The 5,148-nt window shown below is 37.2% G+C and overlaps 1 non-coding gene across 1 annotated transcript; it reads right to left on the bottom strand.

Annotated features, from left to right (window-relative positions):
* Positions 1-2,764: 2,764 nt before the first annotated feature.
* On the bottom strand, positions 2,765-2,895 carry LOC123835039 (small nucleolar RNA SNORA63). The gene has a single exon (XR_006788599.1). It is a non-coding gene; the product is annotated as a small nucleolar RNA SNORA63 (small nucleolar RNA).
* Between the last annotated feature and the right edge of the window lie 2,253 nt (positions 2,896-5,148).

The following is a 5,148-nucleotide window of genomic DNA, read 5'->3' as shown; positions in this document are numbered from 1 at the left end:
TTGCATTGATACTTTATTTTATTATTTATTTATTTATTTATTTATTTATTTATTTATTTATTTATTTATTTATTTATTTAGGTAGGGGCAGAGGGAGAGGGAGAGAGAGAATCTCAAACAGGCTCCACACCCAGCGTGTAGCTCAATGCAGGACTCGATCTCACAACCCTGAGATCATGACCTGAACCCAAATCAAGAATCAGATGCTTACCTGGCTGAGCTACCCAGGTGCCCCACATTGATATTTTCAATGACCCACGATTTCCATCTATGTGACCCTATATAAATTGCTTCCTTTCTTTGTGCCTCCATATTCTCATCTGAACTGGAGAGAAATATCGGGGTTGGTAAGAGTATATGACTAGTAAGAGGAAATTGCAATTATTTTGGTCTTTCTCTTTTTTTTTAGGCCATTTGATTTTTTATGGCAAGAACTAGATCCTAGTGCTGGCATACAGTTGGCATTTAAACATGTTTGTTGAATGAATGAATAGATAGATTCTTACATGAAAAAATGAGTAAAAATGATGGGAGGACAGAAGCCTCATAGAACTTGTTTCCCTTTGGCTTAAACATCAAGATTTCCAAATTGTGTTAGAATTACTAGCCCACATATTTTACCAGCCCACCCTCCTTGAGTATGTCCCATGCAGTGAACTCAGTCAAATCAACAGTTAACATTCTTTGGGAATCTATGTTTTCCTCTGATTACAGTAATGGAAAATTCTTAGTTGTAATGATTTGATCATATATTAACAGAAATCAAAATCTCAAAGTTGGACTCCTGAGGTCACATATAGTTATTCCGAGTCCACACATCCCTAAGCAGCCAATTATACATTTCTTTTCTTGCTTCAAAATGTGTCATTTAAAAAGCAAGGGTCAGTTGAAAATCTTCTCTCTCATTGTTTTATCTCAACCTTTAAACTCTACCATCTAATGAAACCATTACATTTTCTTTTTTTATAATGGCACAATTTAAAAGTACACGTACAGACTACTACTCAGCAATAAAAAGGAATTGACTATTGATACACACAACTTGGGTACAACTTTAAAACTTGCTGAGTTTGAAAAGCCTGTCTCAAAAGGTTATATACTGTTTTATTAATATTTATATCACTCCTGAAATGACAGAATTGTAGAGATGGAGAACATATTAGTGGCTTCCAGAGGTTAGGAAGAAGGGAAGGAAAGGAGGTGGTTATGGCTATAAAAACATGGCATGAGGGACCTTTATGAGGGAACTGTTCTGTATCTTGACTGTGGTCATAGTTATATGAATCTACACTTGTGATTGAATTGCACTGAAGTAAATATACATACACACATAAATGAATGTACACAAAACTGGTGAAATATGAATCAAGTCTACAGATTGTACCAATACCGATTACATGGTTGTCATATTATACTACAGTCACATAAGATGTTACCACTGGGGGAAGATTGGGGAAGGATATAAGGGATCTCTACTAGTTCTTACAATACTGTGTAGATTATTTCAAAATTATCTCAAATTAAAAAAAAATTTAAGTGTGTGTGTATATGTATGTATGCATGTATATAATAAAATGCATGGATCTCTATATATGTATGTATGTATACAGACACACACACAATTTATACCCCACCTTAAGAAAGTCAAATATTATCATACCTTTGATGACCCTGCAACCCTCTCTCTGATGCTCATTTCCCTCCCTCACCTCTGAGAGGAACCACTATCCTGAATCTTCTGTTTATCATTCTCCTACTTTCTTTACAATTTTAACACATGTGTATATACAAGAAAGATTATACAACTATTGCTTGTAGTAACAAAGAATTAAACAAAGCCCAAATGCCCACCAAAAATAAAATATCAATAAGTTTCAGCCAACTCATACCAAGGCAAAATAGACAGAAATGAAATAAATTATAGTTCTATGAATTAACAAGGATGACTCTCACAGCATAATTTTGGGCAAAAAAAAAATAAAATAAAATAAAACCCCCAAATAGCAGAAATATATCCAATATGATCTCATTTTTATAAAGTACAAAACCTATGTGAAGCCAAGCAATGTTATTTAGAATAAACCATATTGCTATTTCACTTTACTTAAACTGAATTATCAAAAACCTCAAGCTTTGGGGGGAATATGGGACAATTTGATCAATTGTCTCCAAGATCATCATGGCAGTGTCATATAAATGGCCTTCAGAATTTTTCTCCTGGTGACCTAGTTCCCTTTTAGAATCTGCTTCACTTCCCCGGTGAATGATTTGAAGTGAAAATGGTACAACTTTCCCCATTTCGGAAAAGTCATTTGAAAGATGGTGCTGGCTGCCACTTGAAATTTTCTTTACTGGTTCCAGAATAATAAGAAATCACCTGAAGTTCATCTCATTGGGTCTTGAAGAGGATCTTCTTATTTTGCAGAGTTGCTGAGAACCAATGCAACACATCAGGTGATTTTTGCAAAGGCTAAATTGCAGTTATTAGCAAGCTAGCAATGGCTGGCTGGTACAGATGCTGATATGGATTGATGCAATTTTTTTTTTTTAAAGATTTTATTTATTTATTTGACAGAGAGAGACACAGCGAGAGAGGGAACACAAGCAGGGGGAGTAGGAGAGGGAGAAGCAGGCTTCCCGCCGAGCAGGGAGCCCTATGCGGGGCTCCATCCCAGGACCCTGGGACCATGACCTGAGCCGAAGGCAGACGCTTAATGACTGAGCCACCCAGGTGCCCCTCAAGTCAGTGTTTTACTTGGTAAACATGTCTGAGACCATGCATCCCTGGCTGCTAAGCACCATGGCGGACAGGGCTAGAAAGGTAACAGCTTTATTTTGAGCAGGGGGCAAAGACAAGGCAGCACTTTATAGCTACATTGTAACTAGATCCTGCATCTGGATTGATGCAATTCTTAAAACGGTCAGTTGGTTTTTCTTTTTCAGTACGGGCCTTTTCTTCCCCTCTAAGGATATACATTTCTGGAGCTGCAGCTATCCTGATGGTTAATAATATAACAGCAATACTTACAGAGGACTCATGACCTTCCAGGTTGTTCTAAGGACTATGCATGTATAGACTCACTTAATCCTCACAACAGCCCTGTGGGGAAACTGAGCATGAGGGGTTAGGGAATCTGTTCAAGGTCACACAGCTGGCTAGGGGCAGCTAGCCGTTCATGCTTACAATAACCACAGTCAACTGTCTGTACAAAGCTGAAGGCATACATATCTGTGTGTTAGATGTGTAAACATATTTCAAAAGAGACAATGGAAAAGATCAGGTCATATATATATATATATATATATATATACATATACACATATATATGTATATATATATGTGAAGTAGGCTCTATGCCCAACGTGTCACTTGAACTCATGACCTTGAGATCAAGAGCTGCATGTTCTACCAACTGAGTCAACCAGAAGCCCCTGAAATATATTTTTAAGACACAAGGTTTTATAATTCTCAAGCTCAGTAAACTTAATCTTCAGATAAGTAATTTATACATATGGAGATAAAAGGAAGTGTTGTTAACTAGGCCTGTTTTCTTACATGTTATATGTTAGACCTTAGGTTTCACTGGGCAGCAAAGATTCACATAAAAAAATTAATCCTTAAAAAGCTCAGGAAAAAAATCTTCAATTAATGTACATAAGGAGAAGCAGTGGTGGTCAAATATCTTGTTGTTAATACCCTCCCAGACCCCCCTTCCCCCCACCCTGCCCCAGTTAATGCTTATGCTCAGCCAAGGTGAAGAATACTTTATTGGTTAACACTGTGCTTTTCAAAGAGAAACCCTTGAATTGCCAGTATCAGAGCCACATTATATCAGCTACATTTGAAGATCACTCTTTCAAAATTAGCTTCATCTTCAAATGGGGAGGTGTGGTGAGAAACGGTCCCCAGCTGTGGGCAGGGTAGGAGCAGAGTGCATAGTAATGATAACAAAGACATCGTCTTCATTTTCAGCTGAGGTTGATTATCTTCTATGTGTATTGGCTTTATGAATTTCTTCATCTGAAACGCCCGCCATTGCCTTAGACCAGGTTCTGTTAGTTGATTTATCTTTTGCACATTAATTGGCAGGTATTTTATATCCTGAATTCATTCAGTCTCTGGTAGATTTCTATTGAGGTTGTACCGTGGGGCCAGGGCTGTTGCAGGTGTTGGCGGTACAATACAAAAACGGCAAGGTTGCTATTCTCATGACTGTCTGTTCTATAGATATGTGGGAAATAGACAATAAAATATACAGTAGATCCTCTAATATTAGATTTTCGTAAGTAGTACCATGAAAATGATCTCAACATAATGAGATAGAAAGTAACTAGTGCAAGAGGGGATAGGTGTGCTGAAGTCTGCTTGTCCTCGTTTGCAAGGGCTAATTGTTTAATTTTCAGAAATATTTCAAGCTGGTTGTTTGACACAGCCATTATTAAAATGTAAATCATATAAACTTGTAATTAAATAAATTCTATTGAACACAAAGGTAATAAGTACTTAAAACTTAGCTTCTAATTACTCCACTGCATTACATCTATTGTCTCTGTGGGTTACAGTGTATCTCTTCAAAACTCTACCTTCAGTGGTAACTTGAAACAGGTCATGGTGGGAGAATGTACACCATAGAATTGCCAAACACTAATAATCAGGGCTTGATTTATTGTTTTGTGGATTGTCTAAAATTAAGAATGTTACAGAGAGAATATTAATAATGTAAATTAAGCTTAATAGTGTGTCTTATCAGTAGCTGTTATATTGTGATTATCACAAAAAACTGAGAAAAGATTCTTTCTGTATTTAAAACTATTATCCTGGGATGCCTGGGTGGTTCAGTCAGTTAAGCATCTGCCTTCAGCTCAGATCATGATCTCTGGAGTCCTGGAATCGAGCCCCGTGTCGGGATCCCTGCTCAGCAGGGAATTTGCTTCTTTCTCTCTCTCTCTCTCTGATCCTCCCCACTGCTAGTTCTCTCTCTTTCTCTCTCTTTCTCTCTCAAATAAATTTTAAAAAATCCAATTATCCAATTCAGCATTTTCTATGGCCCAGGCCATCAATATTTTCTTCCACGCTCCCAAATACAAACTCCTCCAAATTTGGGATTCTCTGGGTTATTTAAACACAACGACAAAAACAAACACCTG

This window comes from Mirounga angustirostris, unplaced genomic scaffold (assembly GCF_029215605.1).
Source record: "Mirounga angustirostris isolate CCGP_5_RB_7025 unplaced genomic scaffold, mMirAng1.0.hap1 SCAF_1, whole genome shotgun sequence".
NCBI classification, from domain to species: Eukaryota; Metazoa; Chordata; class Mammalia; order Carnivora; family Phocidae; genus Mirounga; species Mirounga angustirostris.
This window is presented reverse-complemented; position numbering and strand designations above follow the sequence as displayed.